The sequence below is a fragment of the Bacillus rossius genome, chromosome 15 (assembly GCF_032445375.1).
Source record: "Bacillus rossius redtenbacheri isolate Brsri chromosome 15, Brsri_v3, whole genome shotgun sequence".
NCBI classification, from domain to species: Eukaryota; Metazoa; Arthropoda; class Insecta; order Phasmatodea; family Bacillidae; genus Bacillus; species Bacillus rossius.
Genome location: NC_086342.1, coordinates 1,118,292 through 1,134,331, shown reverse-complemented (window position 1 = coordinate 1,134,331; position 16,040 = coordinate 1,118,292).

The window sequence follows — 16,040 nt, the reverse complement described above, 5'->3', positions numbered from 1 at the left end:
CTACCTCTACTGTTCCCTTCGATACCTCCACTGCCCTCGTCACTACTTCTACTGTTCCCGTCACTATATCCACTGTCTCTGTCACTATCTCCACTGTCACCGTTACAGTTTCATTCTGCTTGTTGTTTGGCGTGGACTGTACTGAGAAGTGAGTCGGGACAAACTAATTAAATTTGAAGCTGAATGAAATCCATGCCGTCTATTTGTAACACCATCTATGATGACATTTAAAAGCAAGGAATTAAAAAGGAGCAGTGACTGCATTGGAAAAAATACCTTCACAGCTGCTAAAAGCATTCACTCATGGGGATTGTCGTTAATTTACTGACATATTTGTAAATTCGCGGGCGCTGAGTTTCCTTAATCCTAAGATGAATTCACAAGAACTCTAATAGTGAATAAAATAAATTGACATCTTGTTAGTGCTGGAGCTACAGAGGCGCAACATCGAGGCGCGAAGATTCCTAACCGATCACGTGACTTCAGTGCGACTAGCATGGCGGACGCGACCGACTTCGTAATTAGAAACATTTTCTACTTCCATCGCGCCGCTGGCTTTCCTGAGATGCGAGGCTGTGTTTGGTTTTTCGAATATGGTGGCGCACGGTTAATTCCATTATTATTATTATTATTGTATTTTAAAGTTTTTGTATATATTAAATTCCGCTGTGAAATCTCTGACATGTGTTTACACACAGTGATTTTTTTTAAGTTATAGCTGTTTCTTAAAGCGCGTAATGAAATAATGAGGAAAGTGAATTTTTACGATACGCAAACACCACACAGCAATTTTTTCACATAATGTAAAAAAATATATATACAATAATATTTCTTTGGAGCCCTGATAACCCATCATGCGTTAGTGTTGTTTCGAAGATTTGCTTCATTGTAGGGCTCCAGTCCAGCTATCCTTGTCCTGATGCTTGTGTTTCTTGAGGCGATGCGAGCTGCCTCGATTACTAAGGCATGCTCTTCTTGAGTCGTGCCTAACGGGTAAGGTAACGAATAAGCGCTGCCTTGTTGGGATACAACCGTAACATAACTCGCAGACCGCATTCCAGAACGTGTCAAAAACCCAGTCCCTGTTAGATAACAAAAAAAAAAAAAAAAAGCAACCGTTTTAAAAAAAACTGTGCCCTGTGCGAGGCTAGAAACCGATTACAATGCATTCTAGGGGATTACACTTGCTACGACAAATATCCTACGGATAACAGCACTATCGCGAGGATGAAATTGTGTAATTTTGATTTTCTCAAAATCATTTTTAAGTTGCGATTATTTCTTGTTACGAACATTTCAATGCTCAAAATGAATTCCAGAATATTTACGCTATCATAGTTTCATTTGGCACACCAACACGCTTGGTTCATCCCCCTATGACTATATACGAGTTGTTTGTGCTAGATGCGATTCAGCCGTCTGGACGAAATCAACGGAAAAGTGAGAGCTCTCCGCATGCGCGTAATTTTGGCAACAGAACGGCAAACGGATAGGACACCGAAATCTGTTGCCTGAAAACAAGAGACTGGCCGTGTTTTTATCGGGCACTAGGAATACGGTTGGGAGACCTAAGATGCACATAAAGTTCTGCCATTCCCGATTACACCCGAACAATTCACCTTCGGCCAACTTCGGGATTTGTTTTATTTTTTGCGCAGGAAAAATGAATTCAAATATTAAAAGTGGTCGGTTAGGTTAGCTACATTAAAACACTTTAAAAAACACTATGGACGGTTCGTTAGGTTAGTATAGCTACATAAAAATAAACAGAGAAATATAAACATATATAAATAAACCCGAGGCTGGCCGAAGGTGAATTGTTCGGGTGTGTAATCGGGAATGACAGAACTTTATGTGCATCTTAGGCTTCCCGATACCGGTTACGGTACAGGTGCGGCATGTTCAGCACAACCTGAACCCTTAATCCTCGTGTCTCGGAATACCGGCCTTGAGTCATCTGGAGGCGCGCTGTTCGCCGGAGATGGCGCAGCTGCAGCTGCCTCTGCGTGGCCCGGGGAGAGACAATGGCGGGGCGAGGGTGGGAACATTCCCACCGCAGGCGCCCGCCGTGAAGGGCGGCCCCGGGTCCTACAGTCTGCCTCGCCGGCCACTTCCTACACTGCACTACACTGTCTTAGTCGTTATATAGTGTTACACATCTCTACGCAAAATATCATGAAGATGGAACGTAATTTTGTTTTTTTGTTTGATCACATCTTCTTGAGATCGATTCAGTATCTTATTTTTTTTTTTAAAAAATGCTTTTTTTACAATAATTATGTTCAAATTATTAGTTATTGCTAGAGACCGGAAAAAATTCACGGATTGATTTCGCGGTAGGCTAGACTCCAAACTCGTTCACCTTCATTCTGAGTCAGCGATTGGACCACCGTTTACCTGAAGAACTCTAGAGGATCTTGGAGTCTATCCTATAGGTCATTGAAATCGCGAATTTTTCCAGTCTCTAGTTATTGCATAGCCAATAAATAGGGGCATACATTTTTTCGCGAAAAAAAAAAATTATATACCTGTTGTTCGTCAAAACACTGTTTTGATTTATTGCAGGTACTGCAGGTGAGAAATCACAGCCATTCCGAGAAGAAGCAAACGCATCCTGAATGGTCCGGCCAAAATAAGGCAATAGCTTCTCTACAGATGGCCGCCAATCACAAGGACGGAACCGCTGTCACGGGCACACCTACTTCTGGTCTGGGGATCATTCAGATGTTTACGCGAAAACATCCTTCCCACTCTAATAAACAATCAACTTTAATTCCTAGTGTTGTGCAAAGTAACAATTATTTATTGTTAGAATCTTTTTACAAGTACAGAAATTATTTTTCTGTGCATGACTTTGCCTACAAATACTAAACTTCTGGCGTTGTTAAATACGCAATAAAAAACGTTTCGCATACAAGCAAATAAAATCAGATTGCAAAACATATTACAATACTAGAGACCTGCAAAATTCGCTGATTCAGTGACCTCCAGGATAGACTCTACTACACTCTACACACTCGGGCAAATGCCACCTGTTCATTGGCTGCTGACTTGTGAGTCGTCTCGACTGAGTGTCTGTGATTCGACACTTCTTTGAGCGAGGGTCTCTAATTGGTAGTGACCGGAAAAATTCGCGAATTCATTTCGCGATAGGCTAAAATTCAAATAGTTATACCTCAGTGCTGCCTCTGCTATTGGCTCACAACTCACCTGGATGACTCTGGGCCAATGAGAAACACCCAACCAAAGCTTTATCGAATCAGAGGCTGCTACGTTGGGACGTCTCACAAGACAGCAGCCAATGAGTGGGTGATATTTACCAAGTGTACGCAGAACTATGGAGTTCATCCTTGAGGTCATTGAACCCGCGAATTTTTCCGTTCCCTACTAATTGGCCTTCATTAATCCAGATTAAGGGGCCCGCCTGCCTGGGCACACATACGGTGTGCAGAGCTTCAGGAAAAACAACGCGATTTCAAAACTACTCAAGATATCCGAGTGGGGCCTATTTACGAATAGCATTTAAGAGTTCGCTGAGGACCGAAAAGTACTTTTAATTTCGGATTAAGTTTTCAAACTGTATTTTTAGAAGCGTTAAAATGCCTAAAACGCGTGTTTTCAGAGTAATTTTTAGGCATAAAACAATCAGTACAGATTCTTGAAAGCACTTAAGGGGCTTGCATAACACCTTTATCTTCATTTCTCCGCCATATAATGTTACGGTCACCGCTCAAATTTCACAGTTATCCTGTGACGACGAGATGAATGCGCGCCAGTTCAGACACTTGCGCTTAGAGGCTATACCGCGCTGGAAGCACCAGCGAGCGTCGCGCTTATCATCCCGCCTCACTAACACACATACACCCCTGACGAGGCGGGCCCCTTAACAGTGAACCAGTGGTAGAAGCAGCGCTAAGGTATAATTATTTGAATTGTAGCATATCACTAGAGACCTGTTTCGCCTGTTTCGCGGATTCATTCGGGGATAGGCTAGAATTCAAACACTTATACCTCTTAGATAATTTTGCTATTGGCTTACTGTTCATCTGGACGAATCTCAACCAGTTATAAACCCTCAACCAAAGAAGGATCGAATCACAGACAAACCAGCTGAGACGACTTACAAGTCGGCAGCCAATGAACTTGCGTTATTTGCCCGATTGTACAGGGGTATGTGCAGTCTATCCTGAAGGCCATCGAAACCGCGAATTTTGCAGGTCTCTATACATTACTAAAACACTCTGCGAAATACGGACAGAATAATCCGGAAAAGATGAAGGGAAGTGCGATCGCCCGGATGAATGCGGAAGTCACTGCGGGGGGGAAACAAGTTGCCTTCCCATCAGTAATACTGTCGAGGGGAACTACTGCAGTCAATGACAGCAACATGACGTGTCTACGTGCCTGTGCCGGAGACGTGTCGCTCGCGCGAACTGACCTGCAGTCAAACCATGACACAGTCTCACAAACAGTCACAGTTTTCCGCGAGTCGCTTATCTCCAGTACTACCCCACAGATCCCGTACCAAGTACAAGTTTTTTTTCAGCGCTGTACTTTTTATCTAATGTTCAGGGTCATATTTCCAGGACAGCAGTGTGTTAGATCTGCGTAGCATTGTCCGTTTTTTGTGGTTAGATGGATTTATTTCACGTGTCTGCTGTCAGCTCACCAGTCACAGCCATCCAGTGCGGAAGCAAACGAGTCCTGAATGGCCCGGCCAGACAGGGCAATGTCTTCTCTTGCTGACGGCCGCCAATCACAAGGGAACAATCTCTAGCGCGGGCATGCCTTATTGCAGTCTAATGAGCGAGCAATTTTTTTTTCACGAAAAATACATGCCCTTACTATTGTTTTTTTTTTTTTTTTTTTTTTTTTTAAGAATTTCAATCCATCTGAATTTTTCTTGGAGGAATGAACGTGATCATAGGCTCATCAGAGTGATTTGCTACGTATTTGCAATGTAGTGGGGCAATGCTATTTAAATTGTAACAAAAATAATTTAAAAGTTAATTTATAGTTACTCGAAGTTAACTAGAGGAATTCTTTGGACGGACTCTTCAGTCGCCTCTGCTGTTTGTCCGTGACTGGGCGCTTGTTTAGTAGCGGGTCTGTCATTGGCGCGCCGGCACGAGGTATCTCGCGGCGGACGGTCGCTAGCGCCACACAGCACCGCGACTGTTGCGGTCACTTAGCGCAACTAGCGCAGTCGCGGGCCCCGCCTCCATCAGCCCCTGGCGCGAGCCACGCGTCGCACTGCGCGCTGATTGGCCGAGCGCCAGCACACGTGCGCGCTTCACGACCCGCCTATGCTCATCTCTGAATGTCACTCCCAAGGAATTATATTGAATGCCCGGAGATTAAGACCTAACAAAGGCATTTTAGACATGTAAGTAGATAGAAACAGAGAGTTCGAGTCCAGGCGTGGGTACTAGGTGCCATACGCATTGCATTTTGAATCTGTCATCTTGGGTGACCTCGAACTTTGACATTTACCAACCAAGAATGTACCTTGGATTCCACCATATTGTATCCACCATCTTATATTTAAATTTCCTCCTACTCTATAATTCCACAAAATATCTCCAAATTCTCCTGATCTATTATTTCTCTTATGTTATTGTCATATGTATTTATTTAAGTTTTAAACATATATAAATCATATACTGGTTTAGCACATGATAATATCAGACATTTTCGTTCTCAAATCGCCGACAAGAGTGTATCAGTGTCACTGGACACCATCTAGAATTATCGTCTGCTGGTGACAGGTAGATATCTTGATTATCATATCGCCTACTGGAGTGTGATAGTGTCACTAGTCGCATTATTAGATTGTCGTCTGCTGGTAGCGGCCATCTTTGTTCCCCAGGCTTGTATATGCCTTCGTTTTTGGAAGCTGAACAACATTTTAATAAAAATAATACAGAAAGTGTTCACGACGGAACACTGAGTGTCTGGATCTTAAATTGAGCCAATTTCTTCAACAAATTGTCGCTGTCATAAAATAATTTCTTTGGAATAATTTGGCATAAAAACATGAATGTGTAAACATCTAACCTCAGTAGCGAGTGGATTCATGTGTTCTCATGTTGCATAAAGTTGGTTTAATAAAACAAATCTAATATCCGAGGCAAATAAAGCGGGGGGTAATAAACCAAGGGCGAAGTGATAAAGAATAACCTTTATAAGTGGGAGAAAAGTTAGTTTTGGTCTGTAAAAAAATATCAAATAAACGAATCTAAAAAATGGGAGGATGGATTTTTTTTTTGGGAAATTTTATTTATTAGTGCTAAGCATAACTATTAATCTATTCACACGTACTATAAGAAAAATTATACCAGTATTATACATTTAAAATTAAGGTGCGATTGTTTAAAAAATCTTCAAGTAATGTAGGTGTCAGGAATGAAGTGAAAAAGGGGGAAGTTTAATTTTAATAATTCTGTGTATATAATCAAATTAAATGGAAGTGAAAATGTCAGAGATGACAAAATATAAATTAAAGTTCAATACAAACGCGCGTGTTTCACGAATTTTAAAATAGGCTATCTTAGAAAATGAAAAAAAAAGGAGATAAGTGTGATTTCATCAAGATCATTTAACTCCGAACATACTAAAACAAGAGTTATAAAATCGACGTATTTACTCAAATTAATCAATATTACTCTTTACAACAGTAAGAGGCGCGGTGGTTGAGTCAATAGAAAATTCAAACCCCCCAACAAGTGAACGGGGTTCGATTCCCGGCGGAGTCAAACTGGGTTTTCGCAAGTGGGAAATGTGGCGGACGATGCCATGACCTGTGGGTTTTCTCGGGGTACTCCCGTTTCCCGCACTAATTCATACTATATCTCATCTCCCCTCATGCATTCTCCCTCGGACAGGGCAGTCGGCTCTTATAAGTGTCTGCACCATTCCATCCATGCAGACCCTGCCTCAGGCGGGACCTATGCATGTATCGATTCTTGAGGTAATTATTTTTTCACAACCTTACAAATTTCAACCTTATATAGTTTTGTTATGATTGAAATCTTAAATATATCTGCTATTCAATGTGATTTTTTTTTAGTTAAATGTATTGGAATTATTCACAAAAATGTCTGACGGTGCAATAGCAGCAATATCCTTAAGTTGCCACGAGGGATGACATTATTTTTTGCATATATGGGCCGGAGAGTGACATAGACTACATATAATTATTATGAAATGCCACCTGTAAGGAAGTTAAAAAGGCGTAAATTCGGTTTTATAATAGAATATCACAGGAGATAGGTCATAGACACAAAAAAGGCGAGTTTGTGTCATTTCTCTGTGCCCGCCACACGTTAGTATAGTAAGGTCTGACAACTTCCTAGCCTTCTCCTTTGCAAAAACCATCCGCTTACTGAAGCTAGCGGCTGCTAGCGAACTAAAGACGCTAACAAAAGTTCAGTTTATAACTTCGTCAATAAATGGCGTTGCCTTACATTTTTAAACACGCTATCGTTTGGTGCGTCTGTCGCGTCTTGCCTAGGGGTTGCCTGCCTGCCCACAAAATGAAGCTGAATATTGGCGTCCTGGTTTTTCTGATTCCTGATCCTCATGCACCGAGATTGTGCAATCAGCGGGACTTTTAAGAACAAAATTTCCCGGTTTTTTTCTTCAAGTTTATGTTTTCAGAATTGAAACTCGGTAGTGATGTTTCATATACCATGATGTCTTTAGCCCGAGCAATGTCGGGAACTTCAGCTAGTTATATGTACACATGTGCGGAGATGCAGTGATAAATTTTTAATGCTGTGCGTGTTGAACAAGGTTAGATCAGGAACACATACTCCCGATGGTTATGACAAAAACTTTGTCCTTTATTTCTAATTTCGAAAGTGTTATTTCTTGTGGTACAAAAAAAAGACCCTGATTTTACCCGAAACCAGATAATAGTCGCAGTTATTACGGGAAGCCTTCATTTCACAGATGAGAGAGCCACACCCGAAGTTCCCCGAAGTTCATGCTCGCTTTTTTTTTCTTCCGTATCTTTAATGTAGCTATCCTAACCAAATCAACCGTCCACAATGTTTTAAAGTATTTATAATGTAGCAACCTAATTGACCATTAGTATCCTTTTATCAACACATTTACAATGAACAAAAAAAAAACAACAACCGAAGATGCACGATCGGTAGAGACCCGTTAATTTCACGGATTCATTTCGTGTTATGCTAAAAATTCAAATAATTATACCTTAGTGTGGCTTCTGTCATTGGTTCTATGTTAATCTGGAGGACTGAGGGGCCAATTAGAGACCCTCACTCATAAAAGTGTCGAATCATAGGCCCACCCAGTCGAGACGACTCACAAGTCAGCAGCCAATGCACAGTTGGCATTTGCCCGAGTGTGTAGAGGATATTGGAGTTTATCCTGGAGGTCACTGAATCCGCGAAATTTCACGGGTCTCTACGATCGGGCGTTTGGCTCTCTCGTCAGTGAAAAGAAGGCTTCCCGCTATCCCCGCGGCAGATTATCAGATTATCTTGTAGCTTTATAGAAAATAATCATATTATAGATTATGTATGTTTACTTAAAGACTACTCTGGATATAATCCTTTTTATAAGGTTTGCAAGAGTAGTTTATTTATATTTATTGCACACATGATTATATTTTTAACACACATATATATATATTATATAATATAATACAGTTTATATTATATAATAATTCATATCCTTTTAGCTTGCTTATACAGGTTTCCAGGGCGTTATTCTGTCATAATTCTTATTCTTATTTTCAAAGAGAGATCTGGTGTATATTTTTAATTCTCTTATTCTTAATTAATTCTTTTCAGTTCATTTATCTAATTTGATATAATATTCCGGCTGTTCGATTACACTATACACAAGAAGAACAGCCAAAGAAACTTGTGTAGGAGATTCAAAGAGTTATTTTATTTTTCTGTAGTAAGTTATTCCGTATCGGAAAGCAGATCTTCCATCAGAGATTGTTCGTGCATCCAACTATCGAAACGCTCCAGTCTCTTGGATACTTCAAAGGTGTAATTTCTCCATATGTCATAAGTCTTCTTATCTCTCACAATTTGATTAATATCCTTAATATCAACATCCTCCATAGCCATCTTCCTTGTGTACTTGTTTCGTATGTCTTCTATTTTAACGCAATCATTTAGAACATGCTCTACTGTGTCTTCTTCCATGCACACAGGGCACATAGGGCTTTCCACTAAGTTAAAAGAGTTTAATTTGTGTTTAAAATTCCCGTGACCTGTTAGGAATTGTGAAGTGTAGTGGTCAGTACTTATCCATGAAAATTTCATCCGTTCTTCTATTGAAGGGAATATATTGTGTGTATGCCTTCCCTTGTCAGAGTTTCGCCACCTTTCTTGCCAGATTTCAATATTTTCTATGTGAATTCTGCGATATTTTGAAGCAGTGTATTCCTTGTTCATCTTTAATATCACAACTTTTGCTCTTTCTTGTATTAGTAGGTCTATAGGTAAGGCTCCAGCGATAACCTGCAGTGCTTCTAAAGACGTAGTTCTGTAGCTTTTTGTTACAGCAATTAGAGCTGTTCGTTGGGATGAGTTTAACCTTCTTCTTACATGTGAATTGCGTAGTAGTTCATACCAGACTGAGCAAGCATAGGTAAGTATGCCCAGGTATACTCCATTGTACAGTGTTGTCATAGTATTAGTGCTCAATCCTACATTTGTAGGTTTATGACTCCTTATTTTTTGCATTAACAGTAGGGCCTTTTGTGATGCTTCTTGTATGTGTTCTTGGTATCCTGTTCCCGTTGTGATTTGTACCCCTAGATACTTAACTTTTTGTTTTATCTTCACTATTCGTTCTTGAAATCTTATTAAAGGTGGTCTGTCTTTATGTAATTTTCCCTTTAGTAATACGCCTTCAGTTTTTTCAGATGATATAAGAAGTCGGACACTGCTTGCCCAGGTGTTGATAGAGCGTAGAATAATTTCTGCTGTCTGCTCTAATTCGTAGCGTGAAGTAGCGGGTATAATGAGCAAGCCATCATCTGCATAGCCATATATAATGTTATTTACTGGTAACTCAATTTTCAGAAGCTCATCAAATATTATATTCCATAGTAGCGGACCAAGGACTGAACCCTGAGGACAGCCCATGGAGAGCTTCTTTTCCACAACTATGTGGCCCAATCGACATTCACACTTTCTATCTTGCAGAAAGCCCCTTATGGCGGCATACAGGTTCTTAGGTGTGTTAAGATTCTTTAAGCGCCATAATACTTGAGGCCACCAAGCGTGGTCGAATGCTCCTGCTATATCTATCGTCACTCCAAGCACATATTTTTCTTGTAGGTTTTTAATATATTGATTTACATCGTATAGCGCTTTTTCTGTACTATACCCTCTTCTGAAGCCATACTGCTGTTTATCTATTCCCTGTATTACTTCCAAATAAGCTGTTAGTCTTGCATTAATGAGCCGCTCATAAATTTTTCCCATGTTAGGCAGCATAGTTAAAGGCCGGTATGACTTAGTTAATTTCGGGTCCTTAGCATTTCCCTTGTATATGATTTTGAGAACTCCTTCCTTCCATATTTTTGGAAATGTTCCTGAAGATAAGCATAAATTATACAGATGTAACAGTACTTCCTTGATTCGAGGGTAAGCTCGCCAAATTAACTCAGTTGTTATATTATCTTTACCTGGTGCTTTTCGTGGTTTTAACTCTTTAATGATCTTGTCAAGCTCTTGGATGGTGAAAGAAACTGTGTCTTCTGTATCAGGCAGTTCTTTCATCGCTTCTCTCTTCATCTTTTGAATATTCGTATCTTCATCTGGGTTGTCATTAGGTAGTAAATCATGTAGAATAGTTTCCAAATTTTCTGTAATGTCAGTAATTTGTCTATTTGCCATCATCATCCCAGGGATTTCAAAAGAACTTCGTACTTTGCCAGCCATCACCTTGTACACATATCCCCAAGGGTCCATATTCCCCTTGTTAAGGACAAGTTTTTCCCAGTATACCTTCTTCTTTAATAAAATATCTTTCTTATATTTCTTTCTCCTTATTCTGTACTGTTGTAAAATTAAAAGTTTATAAAATCCATTTGCCGCTCTCTTCATGATTCTTCTTAGTCTTTCCAGATCTCTTCTAGTTTCTTCTAATTCAACATCCCACCAGGGATTTCCAGGAATAATTTTCGTTTGTTTCCTAAAGCATTTCTCACAGATATTCTGTAATATAATTGTTAATCTCATGGCGAGTGCTTCTGCGGAGTTATATACATCTTCTTCATGTGATAATTCATTTATTTTGCTTGTTATTAATTCATCAAACTTCTTCCAATCCGCGTTCTTATGTATGTACCGTGGACTTATTATTATGGGAGGCATCTCAGTTCTTTGCAATTGGATTTCATAAGTCATCAATCTGTGGTCACTTGAACTGTCCAGATGAATCTTCCATTCATTGACTCTTTCTTTCATGTTGTTATCAGTCAATGTCACATCAATGAAAGTCTCAGTATTAGTTGCTGGTGATAGATATGTTCCTGTTAATGGATCATCATTAATAACATATAGATCTCTTTCCATGATAAAATCGTTCATGATCTCACCTTTTTCGTCATTCACTGGTGAATTCCAAAAAGAAGATTTTGCATTTGTGTCTGCACCAATTATTATATTTTCATGTCCAATTGTATCCAATATTGAATTAAGCTTATCAATATGTACTTCAATAGGATCTGAGAATTGAAAATAGGATGAGATAACGTATATTTTCATCATCCTCATCTGCATGATCATGCAAACATGATGTTCATTAGAAATGCCGGAGAGTAACATCGTAGTTAGAGTTTCATTTCTAATCCAAATTGCCGATTTCGGATTATCTCCTATTGCATATATTAAACCATGGATTCCTGCAACTTGCCCACGTAATACATAGGGTTCTTGTAATAAGATCACATCAAGCTTCATTTTTTCTGCAATCTTATTTAATTCAGCACTGACAACAGCTGAACGTTGTGCGTTTAGTTGCCCTATTTTTATGTTATTTTCATATTTCACCATAATTAGTTCTTTCTATTTCTCTTTCGTAAGCTCTCTTATAGGCAGGGCAATCAGTGCTATCTACCCTATGCTCGTGTGGTTTATTCTCTCGTCTGCAATTTGCACACTTATTTCCTTCATTTTTCTTACTACATTCTGTATACTTATGCCCATCAAGTCCACATATAGAGCAGATAGTTTTGCTTTTACATTTATGTGCGGGGTGTCCGTAATTCTGACAGTTGAAACATCTAGTTATTGACACAAAATCCCTAATTTTACATGCAGAAAAACCAATATACATATGTGTTCTGCTTAGCAAGATATTCCTTATTTTAGGTGTGCATTCAATGACAAGGTGCACTGTTTCTTTATTATCCTTTCTGCCGCGTCTTGTTCGCACCATGAAACCAGCTCTGAACTCCTCCAGTGAGACTTCATCTGCGCTCAGATTCTGAGCAAATATTGTGCCAGCTATATCAGGGTTATCGAACTCCCTAGGCACGTCGTACATAATAACTTTCGGGCCCTGCTTTGTAGGGCGCTCAGTACGTAGTCCTAGTTTAGATATTTTCTCATCTTTTTGCAGTTTTTCAATCGTGCTGGAGTCTTGTGCTTCGATTATAATTCCTCCTTTCGAAATTTTCCTTATTCCTTTGAATTTCAGCCCATTCTTTATTGGATCAATGTTCTTTAAGATCTCTCTTTTGGTGGTGTCACTTGTTTGAGTTTCGTCACTTGGCAGGACAATCAGCAACTCCTTCTTCTGTTTAGGTATGATCTGTTGACGAGTAGTCCCTCCAATTTCAGCTGCACTTGTTACTTCCGCATACGTCTTCCTTATCACAGGGCCTTTACTTAATTCTATCCCCTTTATCACTCCGTTAAGCCGGGAATTGTCTATCAGAACCTTATCTAATAGGCCTTTTAGCTGTGTTACTCTGGGCAGAATATAGTTTGTAGATGCTTTGTTAACCTTAGATATCTCTGTGGTCGTGTAGGTGGTTAGCTCAATTATTAATTTTTCAGCACATGAAAGCACCTCCTGTTCATCCCATTTAGGGTTTATCACAAACTCTTCAGTCGATTCTTCCTTCTCAGCCGTAGTTTTGTCTTTCCTGAAGATTTCCCTTATCATCATTTTAACTATAGTAGGGTCTTGTTCACATATTATGGGACCAACAGATAGCAGCCATTTTCTTTCAGTTAAATTTGGTACTGGTTCCTTAGCCCAGTTTACTTTCTTATCCAGCAATTTGTCAACCAGTATGGTCACTCTCTTCAAGTCCAATCCTCTGTCCTTAGTGTAATCCGTCAAAAGGGTTTTCCTTTCGGACCAGTCTCCTTCTATTGGATTTTTAACTGCCTCTTGCAAATCTTCATGCCAATGCTTTCGATCCATCGTAGAACCAGCGGGCTCACACTGTCTAATCAGTACTATTGACTGTCTGGCATGCGTTAAAGCAGGAGGCTATCACCCCAAGCCAGCTGCCCTCTTAGCCGCTGTTGGTCTTATAGCAGCACACAGAAAAAAAAAACCCGGCTGACTGATAGCCAACAGTCGTTGCCACCCACGGACCAACTTTGAGGTGGGGCAGTGCCCGATACCCTTTAACCTCTCTCCAAGAAAATTTCAATTCCAATTCCAATTCAATGCTCCCATTCACACCAAATCAGCAAAACAGAACGCAGTTGATTATGCAAACCTTTGCGTAAACAACCACGAACGCCCACTCAAGACAAGGTGCAAAATGGGGGGTTTAGCTCGAGGTATAGAGTATGAGCCCAGTGGGAGATACCCCGCGGCAGTTGGAACCTCTGTGAGTGACAGCACCGCCCTGCACGTGTTAGTGCCGCGCCGCGCCGCACGCAGCGCTGGGCTCGCCCAGAGACGCAGGGCAGCCCCCAGTCCCCGGCGGCGCGGCTAAATATACCTGGCGGCGGCGCTATTCCCGTCCGCAGTCAGCGTCCCGACGCCGGCCGATCCGCACGCAGCCAGACGCCGCCACGTGAGTCCTGGCCCATGGGCGTCGCAACCCGGGGGGACCGGGGGGGGGGACACGTCCCCCCCCCCCCCCAATAATAGAAGTCTTCAATTTCGTCCCCTCCAATAATATATTTAGTTTCGTAGTTATATAAAAAATGTGATTTCTGTGATACAACCCATATACTGCGCATGGTGCATTTAGTCCAATCGTGGTAATGTGAGCACTTTTTAATTCGATCTTTGTGTAAAATCAAAATCAGGTCCGATACCGAATACAGATATGTTAACTGTGTTTTTACAAATTTGTTCTCTGAAAATATTTTTTTTATAAAAAATAAATTATATATTGCAACCAACTATAATTAGAATATTTAGGAAAGAAAAATGCCTAAAAACCACCTTTTTTCACCTTCAAACCCCAAATTTTCCCGGGGGAGGACCCCCACACCCCCCGGTTTTTTTTTTCCAGGGGATGGATATTCCTCAACAACTAAATTAATTGAGTTCCCCCCCCCCCCAACCGAATATATCCTTGCGACGCCCATGCTGGCCTGCCGTCCCACACTTCCCTTGAGGGGTGCCTCCCATTTCAGGTCGTGATCAAGGATCAACTTGTAGACTTTTCCAATTGTTTTAACTTTCAAGAAATGAAAAACAAATATATTAAGCGCATAATTTTTGCATAATCAGCTGCCAAAATTACATTTTTTAACTTTTTTGGGTTGTACAAATAAAGGAGAATTTATTTTTATTGCAGAAACTGAAACTTTTTTTTTGGGGTTTAACTGAAATGCCACTGGCTACTTCATGATATGGTTTGCATTGCTATCACAAAAAACCCATTTCATGTTTCTTGGCTGTCAGAATCGTAACAAATTTGAGAATTTTGAAATTCCAGGTAAAATTAATTAATATCTTCTGAAAGAAGTAGCCATTGGCATTGCAGTTAAACCTAAAAAAGATTCAGTTCTGCAATAAATTAAATTCTTCTTATTTGTACAACCCAAAAACGTTAAGAATGTAACTTTGGCAGCTAATTATTCAAAAAGTAAGCGCTGAATATATTTTAAATTTCGTAAAAGTTAAACAATTGAAAAAGTCTATCTGTAATTACTGTAAACATAAAATCTTGACCTGCAATGAGAGGCACCCCCTTAATGCCCCCGCCTGCTCGGGCACACACGCGGTGTGCAGAGCTTCAGGAAAAACAGCGCGGATTTAAAAACCACTCCTCGAGATATCCGAGTGGGGGTATGTTTACAAAAAACATTTAAGAATTAGCTGAGGGCCGAAAAGTACTTTTTGATTTTGGACTAAGTTTTCAAATTGTATTTTTAGAAGAGTTAATTAAAATGGCTAAAACGCATGTTTTCAGAGCAATTTTGAGGCGCGAAACAACCGGTACAGATTCTTGAAAGCACTTAAGGGACTTGCATTACACTTTTTATCTTCATTTTTTCCGCAATATGTCATAAGCACGACGAGAAGATTGCCCGCCAGTCCAGAGGAGACACTGCGCTAGAAGCTCCAGCGAGCGTCTCACTTATCATCCCGCCTCGCTGGCGCAGATACGCCCCTGACGAGGCGGGCTACACGCGACCCACGACCATCACCCGTCCCTACTTTCGGCAGCAAAGTAAACTTGAAGCTTACAGAATATCTGCTTCGCGCTGATGATTGTACAAAGGAACAGATCTCAGCTCCCGGAGCGTCAGTACCGTTTTGTCTCGAGAAACCTACTTTTTTCGTCTGTGTTGTCGTCCTTGTGTTGTCGGTGTGTTTCCCAGGTTATCTGTTTTGTATAGTCGTTGCGTTTATCTGTCTGTCGCCGTGTTATCCAGGATCGCTGTTTTCCTGTTTTTACTGTTTTTGTTGCAACTGTCTCGTCTTTGTCAGCCCACCGTGTTGATAGATGTTGTTCTAATTCCTTTATTGATATTCTTTGTGCTGTCTTTGATTTCAACATTTGTTATCGGCTGATTTCAGTTTGTTTTCTGCGTGTTTGGGCATTCATATTTCTT